The sequence below is a fragment of the Mus caroli genome, chromosome 8, assembly GCF_900094665.2.
Source record: "Mus caroli chromosome 8, CAROLI_EIJ_v1.1, whole genome shotgun sequence".
Classification (NCBI taxonomy): Eukaryota; Metazoa; Chordata; class Mammalia; order Rodentia; family Muridae; genus Mus; species Mus caroli.
This window is the reverse complement of record NC_034577.1, coordinates 100,864,161-100,879,336: the sequence shown is the minus strand read 5'-3', so window position 1 is coordinate 100,879,336 and position 15,176 is coordinate 100,864,161. Positions and strand designations below refer to the sequence as shown.

Sequence of the window (15,176 nt, the reverse complement as noted above, 5' to 3'; positions counted from 1 at the left end):
TCGAGGCCAGCCTGGTCTACAAAGTGAGTTCCAGGACAGCCAGGGCTATATAGAGAAGCCCTGTCTCGAAAAACCAAAAACCAAAAACCAAAAAAAAAAAAAAAAAAAATCACTCCCTTTTCTAACCAACAGGAGGATTTTTCTTGGGTAGGTCTTTCTTGCTATATAAATAAATAAATAAATAAATAAATAAATAAAGGATCTGTCTAAGGACTGAGAGTGCAGCTTCTTTTGCCACTGATTACTACATAACATCCAGGCATGGACTGTGTGGCTGAGAATAAGTGACCCAATTAACTAAACAAACCACACACCCCCCATAATTTCCCTCTCATAGTCAGTCCATAATTTTATGCTGCATGATGCTAGAATTTGTTTCAGATATATAACTAAGTTAGTGCATTTACAAGTTGCACTCTGATTTGAGCGGGGCACTAAACAAGTGGGGCTGGGAGAAGGCCATGAGAGTGGTCTGTAAGTCCTATGTACATCTGTACAACCGTCAAAGAGCAAATTTAATTCATTTTTAAAAGAAAGGAAGCAAGAACAGGGAAACTTAAGAGTGGGGACCGAGCTTGTGGTAGCACATCCCTATGATCCCAGCACTCGGGAGGCAGAGACAGGAAGATTTCTGAGTCAAGGCCAGCCTGATCTACAGAGCAAGTTCCAGAACAGCCAGGGCTACACAGAGAAACTGTCTGAAAAAAAGAAGTAAGAGAGAAAGGGAGAGAGGGGATTTAACTCAGCTGATAGAGCACTTGACTAACAGTAACAAAGCCCCAAGTTCAATTCCCAGCTCCATAAACATCAGGCATGGGGCATATGGGCATGTCCCAAGCAGGAGGATCGGAAGCTTGGAAATTCAAAGTCAAAGGATGGAGAAATGGTTCAGTGGTTAAAAGCAAGCTTTTCCAAGGGTGCATGTTCAATTTATAATTATCTATCACTGCAGTCTGTCCAATTGTCCTCTTTTGGCCTCCTCAGGCACCAGACCCACACATGGTACACAGACATTCATACATTCAGACAAATAAAATAATTTTTTTTAAAGTGCAAAAGCAAGCCTGGTCTATATGAGCCACTGGCTTTAAAAAAAAAATTAGATTTTTCCTTTCTAATATCTTCCTTCCAGTGTCTTAGTGTTTCTCTTAGGCAATGGTGAGAGCATGGGGAGGAAGAACACTTACTTCCTCAGTATGAAGAAATGTGCTCATAGAAGTAAGGTCTACAGAGTTAAGGAAGGTTAGTGTCGGAACATAACTGAGCTAATGATAGTTCAACAAATAAAAAGTGCTTACTGCCGTGTGGGTGCGGTGAATCCTACTGGGACCTGAGTTTGATTCCTGGGACCCACAATGTGAAAGGAGAGAACCAATTCCCCAAAGTCCCTCTGACCTCCTCATGTACACCACCCCAACACACACATACACACACACAAATGAATGATTAAATGAATGAATGAATGAATGAACGAACAAACAAACATGTACTGGAGAATGGCTCAGTGGTAAAGAGCACTTGCTGCTATTGTAAAGGAAGTGAGTTCAGTTCCTAGCACCCACACCAGGCAGATCATAAGTGCCTTATCTCTGAACTCCAGGGGATCAGGCACCTCTTCTCATCTCCTCAGAAATCTGCACACATGTGAATGCATTCACACAAACATACACTCCTCCACATAAAAAGAAATAAAAATTCAATTTTTACTACCAAAAAAAAAAAAAATTCAGACCAAGGACCCAGTAGGATTCACAGCACCCACAACACAGTTTACAACTCCGCTTCCAAGGGATCTGGTTCATTCTTGCTTCTCCGTACACCAGGCATGTAAATGTCACATATGGTAATACATGCAAAACACTTATACACATATAAATGAAGATTATTGTTTTGCTAAATATATTTGAAGAATGGGGGTTAATTAATCAGGTTTCACATGATTCAATGCAACAGTGTTAAAGACTAACTTTATATACTCTTGTTTCCAGCTCAAAATACAACTCTGACTCTCCACATGTCAGTCTGACCTGAACCATCCCTAGGTAAACTACTAAAATGGAACTTCTGGCTCTTCAAAACAAAAAAGTATATGATAGAATATGTAACCACACAGAAATAGCACCACAGCCTGTGTAGGGCAGCCAGCTGGCATTCCTCTAAGAGGTCAGAAGCTCAATTCTTCCTTAACCGCAACAGCAATCCGTTCTTATGGTTAACTTATTCATACCAAAATTCAACAACACTGAAAATAAAAAAATAAAAAAAACAGAGGGGTGGTGAAAATGCAAGCATACTACCAAACCACTGAGTAGCACTAAGATGAGTGAACAGCAACCAAGGACAAGTAAACAGCAATACGTAAGCCAAATATCAAATGTTGCACTAATAAACTAAGAAGCAATTTTACCTTTCCTGCCCTAATATTATTAACAAAAGAACAACAAAGTTCATCAGATTCTCCAAACACAACTAACTGTGCCCGGTATGAACGTAAGTACCATTTTCCTTTTTGCTCAGTATAGAAACTCATGGAGATCTATCTGGGGCCTCTGCCTCCACAATGCTGGCATCAGACACCACTCCAGGCCTAGAATTTGCTTTGTTAATTAAAACAAGTTAAGGGGAACCACAAATAAAGTAAAATCATAAACATCAACCTTAGTAAGATGTCATTCATCCCACGAGACTTACAGAAGAGTATTTGACTATAGGATGAAAGCAGAAATATTAAAGTTATTTAATAATAAATTTCCAAGTCAGGCATGGTGGCACACCTCTAATCCTAGCACATGGGAGGCAGAGTGAGGTGAACCTCTGAGTTTCAGGCCAGCCTGGTCTACAGTGGTAATTCCAGGACAGCCAGGGCTACAAGAGAAACCCTGTCTCAAAAAATCAAAATAAATAAATAATGTAAATGTTCCTTAGCATATTATTTATAAATCCAAGTTCTGTTACATCTGTATATCCAAGAAAAAGTTGTCTCAGACAAATATAGCATAATATTCATTTTAAGTCATTTCTAATTACTAACTTACTAGAAATGAACAGAAAAAGAATAACAACAGTGGTGAAATAAACACCTAGAATAAATTCAGAAAGAAAGGCAAAGGAACTGTACGAAGAAAAGTATGAAATCCAAGAAATATTTATTAAAAAAGAAAGCAAAACTATCACCCTGAACAAATGTCAAACCTCCAAAATTAACACAAGAATATAATGCAAGTCTGAACAGCACCACATTTTAGTTTTCCAAATTACTTTCAATCCAGACAATAAACATAAATGCTTAAGCACAGCCAAAGATGAAAAAGCACAGTAATAGCTTAACAAAAATAACTGTCTACATGAAGTTATTATGCCTTTTAAATTTCAGGACAGCAAAATAGGGTCAGTAAGATGGCTCAGCAGGTAGGAGCGCTTGCTGCCCAGTATGATGACCTAAGGTCAATCCCGAGGACTCACAAAAGATCTACACATACACACACACACACACACACACACAAAATCACACACAAATTAATTAAAAATAGGGAGCAAAGCAAAGATACACGGAAAAGAAACAAAACAATAAAACAGAAATGTAAAACCTAAGTGACATAATTGAAAACTGAAAATGATTTCTTTAATCCTGGCAAGCTGGCTCTCTAAATAAGTCACACAAGAACCTACACTGACACGGAACTGTGGATCATACTTTGTGATTCCAACATACTATTGGCTGAAAAAGCATAAAGCCAGCCAGAGTTACACACTGGATTTTAGGCTGGCCTAAGCTACAGAGTAAGACCCTCTCTGAAACAAAAACATGCCCTCAAATCTCACTCCATTTGTTAACTCCATGTTATTCTAGGACTAAATAAACCACTCTTTTCTCAATTACTTTAATGTCACTTGTCATGTTTTACATATCTAATGTTTAGAAACATGTGACATTACAAAAAACTTACTACTAACACAGACTTATACAGCAAGCACCTCTACCCATTGTGCCACCTCACCAGGTATAAATTATGGCAACCTATTTAGAGTAATCTGACAATAGAAATAAACTAAAAAAAAAAAAACTTTTGGGGGCAGAACAGATGGCTCAGTACTTAAGAGTACTTGTTGCTCTTTCAAAGGACCCAACATTTTAGTTCCCAGCACCCAGGTTCAGCAGTAAACATCTACCTGTTATTCCAACTCCAGAGGATCCAACACTTTCTTATGGCCTCCATGAGCACATGCACAACACTATACACTAACATACTAATAATAAAATCTAAAATATACTTCTGTTGAACCTAAGATCCCATGTTTGAGATTCTAGTTATAAAATTAGAAAATATCAGCAAATATGGTAGCATCTACAAGTATATTTATTATAGCACTGTCTATAATGACAAAAATATGGAATAAGAGCTGGAGATGGCCCAATGGCTAGGGCACTTGGGTTTAGTTTCTAGAATGACATGGCAGCTTATAACCATCCAAAACTCCACTTCAGAGAATACAACTTCCCAGGAACCAGGCATGTAGGTGGTATACATACATACATACATGCCAGCAAAACATTTATACACAAAAATAATCTTTTTTAATCTTTTTTTTTAACTTGGAAATTACCTAAATATTCATAGGAAAATATACTCAAATAAACTGGGCTCCAGCCTATTGGTAATCCTAGCAGTCAGAGCCAGAGGCATGCCTCCATCTGAGTTTCAGGTTAGCCTGGTCTATAGAGCTTTCCAGGACAACCAAAGCTACATAGAGAAACAGAGAGACTAGGGTCTATCTATGCTACAAGTTGTAATGAGACTCTTTAAAAGATCATGATAGAAATACAGCTACTGCTCTTCTCCATTCCTCCGCCATCGTGCGCGCTATTCTTGATGCGGCTTCTTGCCATGTCTTCTCACAAGGCTTTCCAAATCAAGTGATTCCTGGCCAAGAAACAAAAGCTAAATTGCCCTATTCCTCAGTGGATCTGGATGAAAACTGATAACAAAATCAGGTACAACTCTAAGAGAAGACACTGGAGGAGAACCAAGCTGGGTCTGTAAGGATTCACACAATAGCAAGACTGAGGATTTATACTGAATTGTCATCAATCAGTCCTACCAGATGGATTTCAGCATTTAAACCTGGAGACTTTTCTTGTCTTAAATTAGGATGTTTGTCCAGTAATAAAATATAGAACCTTTCAAAAAAAAAAAAAAAAAAAGAAATACAGCTACTGACTTCAACATGTGATGAGAAGTTTTTTATGGAGTAGTAGAATTTGATCTTTCTTTAGTAAAAATAACTACGTATGCACATTTATGTCAGCATAAAAACCAGAAACACCTGGGGGTAGAGGGTGCATGGTTTCAGTCCCAGTGCTCAGGAAGCAGAGGCAGGTGGATCCCTGAGTTCGAGGCCAGTGTGGTCTACAGAGTGAGTTCCAAGACAGCCAGGGCTACCCAGAGAAACCCTGTCTTAAAAAAAAAAACAAAAAAAAAACCAGAAACAGAAGGATGCCCATCCTCCAGGCAAAACAGTTGGAGAGTAACCATGGAAGATCTGAAGGAAACCAATAGCTTTCCTAAAATCCTTTCAATTTTGTTACTTATTACAATAGATTTATTTTTAATAGATTAAAAAGATGAAAAATAAAACTAGGCTTAATCGACACACTCTTAATGCCAGCATGTTTTAAGTTTGAGGCCAGCTAAGTCTACATATCAAGTCCCCGCCCAACAAGACTTACAGTAAAAACCTGTCTCAAAAAAACAAATGAAAAATGAAAAAAAAAATCTCAGAATCATGAAAGTATTTTATTAAAATACAAGGGAGCTGAGACTTAGAAGGCAGAGGCAGGCAAATCTCTGTAAGATCAAGACCAACCTAGTTTACAGAGCAAGATCCAGGCCAGTCAAAGCTACAAAGTGAGTCACTGTCTCAAAATCTGACAAAACAAGAAAGGGAGTCAATAACTCATCAATGAACTACCTACCAACACATTCTCTGTTGGAAAAGAGGCAGTTAAGACTGCTGTAAGACTGTTAGTTTTCTTGACAAAATGAATGACATGATAGATACTGAAAAGAAAGATGTGTGTGAGATTTCTTTACTGACACCAGAAGCCTCTGATGGAGAAACCAGGAAGAGTGGTGGTTAATGTCAACTTCCAAATTAAACATCTAAATACCCAAACATCTCAAAGAAACACAGACAAGATTATTTGCTTTCTGTTTTGTAGCTGCTGTTTACACATTAGAAATAGTTCTGAAATTTTTAAAAGATGTATGTTGGGAATGAAAGGTATAATTGCGGAGATCAGAAGACAGCTTGGTCTCCTACCTTGGAGTCAGGATATCAGGAATCAGATCAAACCTAGGCCACCATGAATGTACAGCAAGCACCTTCTCTCACTGAGCAACCTCACCAGCCTCAGAAATAAATTAATAAGATTTCAAACAAATACAGAAGGTATGAAGCTAAAAAGAAAAACTTCTACTGTCAATTTCAATGTAATTTTCTATGTATGGTTCTCTAGGGCAGTGTTCTGATTTTATGCTTGTAAATGTTCTCTCTCTCATGTGTTACAGTGATAAAGGCGATTTTGTATACCTGAAAACAAACTTTTTTGCTGGCATCAACTCTTTCTATCACAAATAATAGACCTGCAGCAGAGTTTCATAACAGGAGCCAAACCCTGGCTGCTCTAGACTGGACCAATTACTATATGTAAGAGTACCTGAAGAATTCTATATTATTTTCACCTATAGCATCCATTCTGAAGACCAAGCTCTAAAAGCCAGACATTGCATTATATGCCACAAATTTGAATTTTGGTTTTCTAGAAGCTCAAAAATATAGAAACCAGTTAGCATGCACTTTAAAAAAAAAAAAAATTGCCCTGCTTCCTTGCCTGGAACAATGTTGCATTTCTATAGGAGAGGGGGATAGGAGGAGAGGAATGGGTTTTCCAGGTGGAAGAAAAGCATTACAGGGCTGGAGAGATGGCTCAGCAGTTAAGAACACTGACTGCTTTTCCAGAGATCCTGAGTTCAAATCCCAGCAACCACATGGTGGCTCACAACCATCCTAATGAGATCTGATGCCCTCTTCTGGGGTGTCTGAAGTACAGTTACAGTGTACATACATACAATAAATAAATAAATCTTAAAAAAGAAAAGCATTACAAGTATAGCTGGAAAATTACATTAAAAATAAATATGAAGACCTGCCATAGTATCCTATCCCTTTAATTCTAGCACTTAGGGGGCAAAGGCAGGCAGATCTGTGTGAGTTCATGACCAATCTGGTCTACAGACTAAATTCTAGGATACCCAGAGCTACACAGTGAGACCTTGTCTCAAATAAATAAATAAACGGTGCCAGGAAACAGCACCGTTCAGAGTGTGTGAAAAAAAAATAGTACAAACAGCAGAAATAATCAGCACCTGGGCTCTGCCTATGTCCATATGCATGTGCAAATGAATGAATGAATGAATGAATGATCCCCTTCCCTTTTCCCTCTTGCTCAGGCCCCTCTCACTCCGGGCCCACAGGTTTTGTTTTGTTTTGTTTACCTCATTGTGAATGGTTGTGAGCTACCATGTGGTTGTGGGGATTTGAACTCATGACCTCCGGAAGAACAGTCAGTGCTCTTAACCTCTGAGCCATCTCCCCAGCCCAATAAATAAGATTTTTAAGCTGCAAAGATATGTTGATGCCCAGGAAAGGTTCTTTCTTCTTTTTTTTTTTTTTTTTTTTTTTTTTTTTTTTTTTTTGGTTTTTCAAGACAGGGTTTCTCTGTATAGCCCTGGCTGTCCTGGAACTCACTTTGTAGACCAGGCTGGCCTCGAACTCAGAAATCCGCCTGCCTCTGCCTCCCGAGTGCTGGGATTAAAGGCGTGCGCCACCACCGCCCGGCTAGGTTCTTTCTTCTTAAAACTGTTTTGTTCCTCAATAATCATACCAAAACCTAATATTTACAAAGAGTCAATTAACTCTATACACTATACTTATCCTTTAGTTAGTTTTCTAAATCATCTCAAATCAGTATTTTCATATTTTTAAAGATATTTTCAAATATTTCAAAGCATGGCAAGAAGTCTTGTATGAAGAATTTTTTAAAAAGGAACTTAAATACTAGCTTATCTCCTTTTACTTTAGCTTTAAACTGAATTTATTTTTATTTTTTATTTTTATTTTTGGTTTTTCTGTGTAGCCTTGGAAGTCCTGGAACTCCCTCTGTAGACCAGGCTAGTCTCCAACTCAGAGATGCATTTGTCTCTGCCTCCTGAGTGCTGAGATTAGAGGCATATACCACCAAGCCCAGATCAAGTCTAAGATTTCTTAATAGTGAGAATTTGAAACTATCTTCCCTAGCTTTAAGCTATAAGAACACAACTGGAACCCTTCTTACAACCAAACAGTACAGGTCACCTAGTCTTTGGTTGGTTGGTTTTCATTTTCAAGACAGGGTTTCTCTGTGAAGCCCGGGCACTGGGTTTAAAGGCATATGCCGCCATGCCCAGCCTATTTTATAGTAATCTTTTTTTAAGGTTTTTATTTTTAATTGTAGGTTTCTATCTGTGTGGGGATATGTACATATGAGTGCAGCTGCCCATGGAGGCCAAAAAAGAGTGTCCAAACCCCCTGAAGCTGGAGTTACAGATGGTTGTCAGTCACCTGATGTGGGCGCAGAGAAACAAACCAGAGTCCTCTACTATAGCACACCATCTTAACTACTGAGCCAACTCACCAAGGCCTCCTCTATACCCATCTTAATTTAACCCAAAGGCTTGTAAAGAAAAGAAAACAAAGTTAATTCACAGTTCCAAATATGCCTGATCATATCTCCCTCATATCTGTTCCTACAGGAATCAGTAATATTAACTTCAAAGTGTGGGACAGGCTAGAAAATTTGGGATACTCAGTAAAGCAGGCACACAAGGAGAGACAAAACACAAGCTGAAATAAGCAAAACAACTGCCTATTAAGCATAAGTGACCATTGTGTGCTAGCAACAGGAAAGGAGGAGAAAAAATTACTGCCTCTGGGATGTGTTTAATTATTCACAAAGTAAAAGGATCTCATATATTTTCTTCAACTTAGACAAAATAATAATTTTCTTCTTAACCTACCCTTCTATGACAATGCTTCTAACTTGTTAATTTTATTTCCCAATGGTTTCAGTAAGCACTAAAGGGCTAACTGTCCAAAAGCTTAGTGAAAAAGCATTTCTCATGCCAATCATTTCACCCTAATCTTTGATATTAAAGTGCTAGCTAATGCTGATTCAACAACTTTGACAAGTGGAGTGTTGTTTTCCTCGTTGTTAAATCTTTCACACTCTCATATTCCTAGCAACCAAAACTCATGCCACATGACTCTGTATCATCCCTCAGAGACAAGAGAGCAGCCTGCAGGCGTGTTCAAGGAGAAATTACACTCCTCTTTTCCACTTTTCTCTTCCCTGTCCTCATTCAAATGAAAATTTCTACACACACACACATATTTTGGAAAAATCCTAAGAACAGATTTTTCAAAACATACAAGCCAAGAAATATGAATTTATATAACCCCATATATCCTCTTTCTGTTGCAGCTGTTGTTACGGTTTATATATGGAGTCCAGTTTTGAAGCTTGCCCTAGCAGGCATTGGATTTCCTATGCAGATCAGGCTAGCCTAAAATTTGCAATGATCTTTATACCTCTGATCCCTGTACGCTACATTACAGGCAAAAACTACCATGCCCAGCTTTACATGGTCTCTTAATTCTAAAATTGCTTGCTACTTTAAACATCCTGCCTAAGAAACGGAGAAAGGTGGATCCTGAAAGCAAAGGCCTGTAATCCAAGGTTTAGGGAGGCTGAAATAGAAAGCTGGTGGGTTTAAGGCCACCCTGAGATACACAGTAAGACCTTGTTTCCAAACCAAATAAAGAGGTGCTGGAGACGTGGTGAGTAGGTAAGAGCAAGAAAACTCTTTCAGAGGACAAGGGTTCAATTCCCAGCACCCACATGGCAGCTCATAACTGCTCTAACTCCAGTTCTAGGACTTCTGACACCCTCCCACAGACACACATGCAGGCAAACACCAATAAACATAAAATAAAAATCAATTATTAAAAACATTTATAAAAAAGGGGGGACAGGGAGATGTTTTAGCAGTTAAAAGCACTTGCCAAGCAAAATGACTTGAGTCCACTCTTCAGAACCTATTCACAAAGCCTATTTGGCTCATCTGTAACTCCAAGATGGAAGGCAGAGATAGAAGAGACTACATTAACAGGGAAGCAGGCAAGAACCCTCAAAAGTTGCCCTCTGAGGGCTGGAGAGATGGCTCAGAAGAGCATTGACTGTTCTTGCAGAAGACCCTGGTTTGATTCCCACCACTCACATGGTGACTTACAACTGTCTGTGTAACTCCAACTTATGGCCTTCATGGGTACCAAGTTTACACATGACGCCCAGACATCATACAAGCAAAACACCAATACAAATACAATACAATTTTTGTTTAAATTTAACTTGTCTTCTGACCTCCACACTGTCCACAGCATAAATATGCAAGAACTCACAAGTACATGTACAAAATTCATAAAAATTTAAAATATAAAGTGATTAAATAGAGATAAAAGTAGTGGAGTGTTTTTTTTTTTTTTTAAAGCTAAAAATCAAGACCTGAAAACAAGTCATACAGCATTAAGATTAAAACACAGGCCAGCCAGGGGCCAAAGCTCCAGCTAAGGCCCAGGCTTCAGCTCCAGCCCAGGTTCCCAAAGGTGCTCAGGCCCCCAAAGGTGCTCAGGCCCCTGTGAAGGCCCCATAGAAAAGGCTCCTGCCAGTGTAAAGACAGACAGACTGCTGTGACACACCTCCCCACACACTATTTGCAGACGACCACTGTCCTATGTTGTTCTTACAAATAAACTCAGGCAAGATCTGTTTTAAAAAAAAAAAAAAAAAAAAAACCACAGGTCAGGTGCGGCTGCAAATACTTTGATCCTAGGAAGGAGACTTAGGCAGTCAAACTGTTGAGTTCCAGACCAGTGTGGTCTATATTGTGTCTAGGATAGGAAGAGGGCTACATAGAGAAATCCAGCCTTAAAAAAAGAGATTAGGGTTGGCAAGATGACTCAGCGAGTAAGAGCACTGACTGTTCTTCCAAAGGTCCTGAGTTCAAATCCCAGCAACCACATGGTGGCTCACAACCACCCATAATGAGATCTGACGCCCTCTTCTGGTGTGTCTGAAGACAGCTACAGTGTACTTACATATATTCAATAAATAAATATTTCAAAAAAAAAGAGAGATTAATCAAAATAAGATGCAAGCACCTAACATAGAGAGATGGATAGGTGGATAAATGGATAGATGGATAGAGTAGATAGAGTGGATAGAGTGGATAGATTTGATAGAATAGAAAAGTAGGTAGGCAGGTAGACAGATAAATAGGAAGGATAGATAGGTTAGATAGACAGACAGACGGACTGATTGACTGATTTGGACCAACACACACCTGGAGCTCCCTAGAGGCCAGAGTCAGATCCCTGAAACTGGAGTCACAGACAATTGTAAACCCCCATGTGGGTGCTGGGAACCAAACCCTGATCTTCTGGAAGAGCAGTGAGTGCTCTTAACCACTCATCTCTTCATAAAGGTTTTATTTTTGTATTCTCTTCAGCTAAATCTAAGAGTTTTCAAGTTTTAATCAGTTATGTTCCATTATATACACAAAAATTTAAGTCTCTATCAAGTGCAAAAGGGATTAAACATTTTGAAATCTGTCTTGATATGTAGATTCCAATTCAAGTTTTCAAATTAAAAATAACTTTTGAAAGAACTCATTTGACCTTTTATGCCAACATAAGGATTTTTTAAATGATTCATTTAAACTATTTGGGTTTTTATCTGCTTTGTATACTGTTTGGTTTAGTTTTGTTTTGTTTTGTGTTTTTTACTCTGACTTTCTGGGAGGTAGGGTAGGATAGAACCTATAGCTTCAAGTATGATAAGCTAGCACTCTACCACGGAGTTACACCCCACTACCTAAGAATAAAAATAAGCCGGGTTAAATATCAGCAAGGCAATATTGGAAATTTCTATATTTTAGTTTCATTCTAAAATTCATTCAGATTATATGGTTGCTGTCAGCAAAACAGGCTGGATCAAAAAAAGCATTTACCTTTGTCAAAGAAAATAAATGCAACTGGACATAACACACCCCTTGGAGCAACATATGCCTGCAGCCCCAGTACTGGGAAGAGAGTGAAGTACACAAGTTCCAGGACAACCTGAGCTACATAGGAAGACTGTCTCCAAAACCAAAAGCGGGGCCACTACTGGTGGCACAGACCTGTTAATCTTAGCTACTCAAATAAGGTAGGAGGGTCACAAATTAAAGCCAGCCTCAGCAACTGAGCTAAAACCATGTGAGAAAAATAAAATAAAATAAAAGCAGGGGGTGGGGGCTGGAGGGAGGGAGGGAAGAAGGAAGGAAATAAAGGGAAGTTTACTAAACATAAATGTTAACTTCTAGTGCAATTCTCAACAGACAAAGTAGACATTCATATATGTGCTGATCAGTGGTACACAGAACAGCACTTTGCTAATAATTTGTTTAGCAAAAGGGTACTTTCTCAAGGTAAACTGCAAACCATCTAAGAATGAATGGCATTTAAATCCCAGTATGTTAAACCATAACATGAACTGAGTTAAATAACTTTGATAGTTCTTTCAATACTTGTTCAAAAAGTGAACTCAAAAACTGAAAATTTCACCATACAAGGAGACACAAGCCCCGAGTTCTTTTTAAAGCAAAAGAAAAGGGAACAACTTTGGAGCAACACACAGAACTCATATCTGACAAGATTAACATAGTTCTGAAGGAGCTTCTCAAAACAAATGACAAGAGCACAGACTATCTGCATGAAAACACTGACCTCCCTGACACTGTGTGACCTGTAAGAATTGACCTGTTCTCACAGGTCAAAAGCTTGATAAAATAAAGCAGCGTCACAGGGCTGGAGAGACAGCTCAAAAGTTAAAAGCACTGACTGCTCTTAAACAAGACATGAACTCAGTTCCCAGAACCCACACAGCAGCTCACACCTGCCTAGAATTCCATTTCCAGAGGATCCAAAAACCCTCTTCTGACTTCCACTGGAACTGAGTGTGCACGTGATACACATATGAATACCGGCAAGACATTCACACATAAAAATATAAATAAATCTTCAAAAATATTAAATAGAGCATCAATATAAAGTTTACAACTATTGAGAGACTTGACTTCCTTCAAGTTATAAACTTAGGTTTCGAGTTACCTGTGATCTCAAAGAAGTTATTCTCTTTTGCAGATGCAAAAACCTAGGCTGAGATAAAACGGACTGGGGGGCGTGATTCAACCACACTCACCTAACTTGAAATGTAGGAAATAACCAGTAAATTATTGTGAAATGTTTTTTATTCATGCATACTGGACTGCAGACATATTTTAACAACAGAATTAATGAAGTTATCATTACTTTGAGGATCCACAGGTTTCAAATCAAACGTCTGGCAAATACTCCAGGCAACGGTGGAAATGGATGCTTAAAACCTAACTAGTCTGAGAAAAGTCAACATAGGAAGTCAGCAGCGTTCATTGCTATACAAACACCTGAGGGGTGCGGTCACTAAGAGACCATTCAGCTCGCTCTTCTGTTAACTAATCCCTATAGGAACCAAAAAAGTTATCTTCCTTTCTACCTACGTCAGATTATTATTCTCCAAGGGCAGCTTTCCATGCTCAAGCAAATATAACGCTAAAACAAAAAAACAAACAAACAAAAAGTATCAGTAAGTGCCCCAAAGCTCAGCTTTCAGAACAGAAAGAAATGCAGAAAGTATTTTCACAGCTCCTTCGCACCCAAAGCCGCTTGGCCTGCTTTAAACCCATTTGCTGCGGAAATACACCCTAGGGTGGTTCGACGGCTCTCCGACACCAAGCCCTAACTGGGAAGCAGAACCGACAGTTCCAGGCAATGAGGAAGAGCCTGAGAATTACTAGAAACCGACGTCCGCAGAAACGAGAGTTGGAGAGGAGTGAATAGTGCGGTCTCAGGTGAGTTCTTTAAAAAGAAAAGGAGAAAGAAGAAGGAGGAAGGGAAAAAAAAAAGCGAAAGTGTTTGGACCAGAAGTTAGTTGGAAGGTTAGAGGGAGGCGAGGCCGATGTCCGGCTCTCAGTGGACGGCACTGCAGGGACCAAGCAGAATTGCCCCTGCGTGGGAAATGCTCAGAGTTCTCAGATCTGACCCGAGTCCCCAACACAAGAACGCTGATACGTGGCTCTGAGAGGACACGCGGGGGTGGGGCCCGGCCCCGCTAAATCCTGGGCTCCCCGAACAGAGCGAGCTTTCAAAGGAGCCTCGCAGCCTGAGAAAGTCAATGGGTTCAAGGAGGCCTGCGGCGGCCAGACCACGCCAAGGGAAGAGGAAAGCGACCGCGCACGGCAGCTCCGGCTCTGAAGATCCCGAGGGTCGGCCCTCAGGAAGTCCAAGCAAGCCCGGGGCTCCCGGGTCCCTCCTGACCCAAACCTGGGTCCTCCTCACCCCCACCCCCCACAGGCTGAGCCCGGACCCCTGGGACTGACAGGAGGTTTCCGGCCAGACGCTCCCGGCTGCGGCGGAGCCCAAGAGCCGACCCGCCCTCGGTACCGCGAGTGACACTCACCGGCCCGAAACCTCGAAGGAAACCAGCAGCTTCGGGGGCGGCGGCGGCAGTGGCAGCAGGAACCGAACATCCAAAATGGCGGCTCCCTCGGCCTCAGCACCGCGACTGCAGGCGGAGGGATCCCGGGCAAGGAGGGCGCTTATACCTCACACCTCGCGCTTCCCCGGGAGACGCCGCTCCCCGGCTCCCTCTCGCCGGCCGCCCCGCGTCCCTCAGACTGCAGCCCGTGCCGTCTCCCACCCCGGATGACCCGAGGACTTGGCCCCCGCCGAGGACTATTTGCCGAGGAGGAGGCGACTGCGCCGGGCAGAGCGACGCAAAGCGTAGCAAGGGTCGGGGCTGTCACTGATGACGCTCGACGCCGCTGCCGAGTCACCGCTGCGAGGAGTCTGAGCTAGCACGCTCCGGCCCGGCCCTGGAGCCGTCGCATTTTGGTTCCGTTCTGGGGGGAGGGGGAAAACTGTGCAGCCAGGAAACGGTGGGG

At 40.7% G+C, this 15,176-nt stretch overlaps 1 protein-coding gene and 1 pseudogene across 2 annotated transcripts in view; one reads left to right on the top strand and one right to left on the bottom strand.

Annotated features, from left to right (window-relative positions):
- The window catches only part of Ap1g1 (adaptor related protein complex 1 subunit gamma 1), an 87,263-nt gene extending 72,196 nt beyond the window's left edge, over positions 1-15,067 (bottom strand). For both annotated transcript variants that reach the window (XM_021171150.2, XM_021171151.2), the window contains exon 1: positions 14,693-15,067. The gene's annotated coding sequence lies outside the window, so the exon portion shown is untranslated. The remainder of the gene's footprint in view (positions 1-14,692) is intronic.
- On the top strand, positions 4,887-5,049 carry LOC110300940 (annotated as a pseudogene).
- Positions 15,068-15,176: the final 109 nt, after the last annotated feature.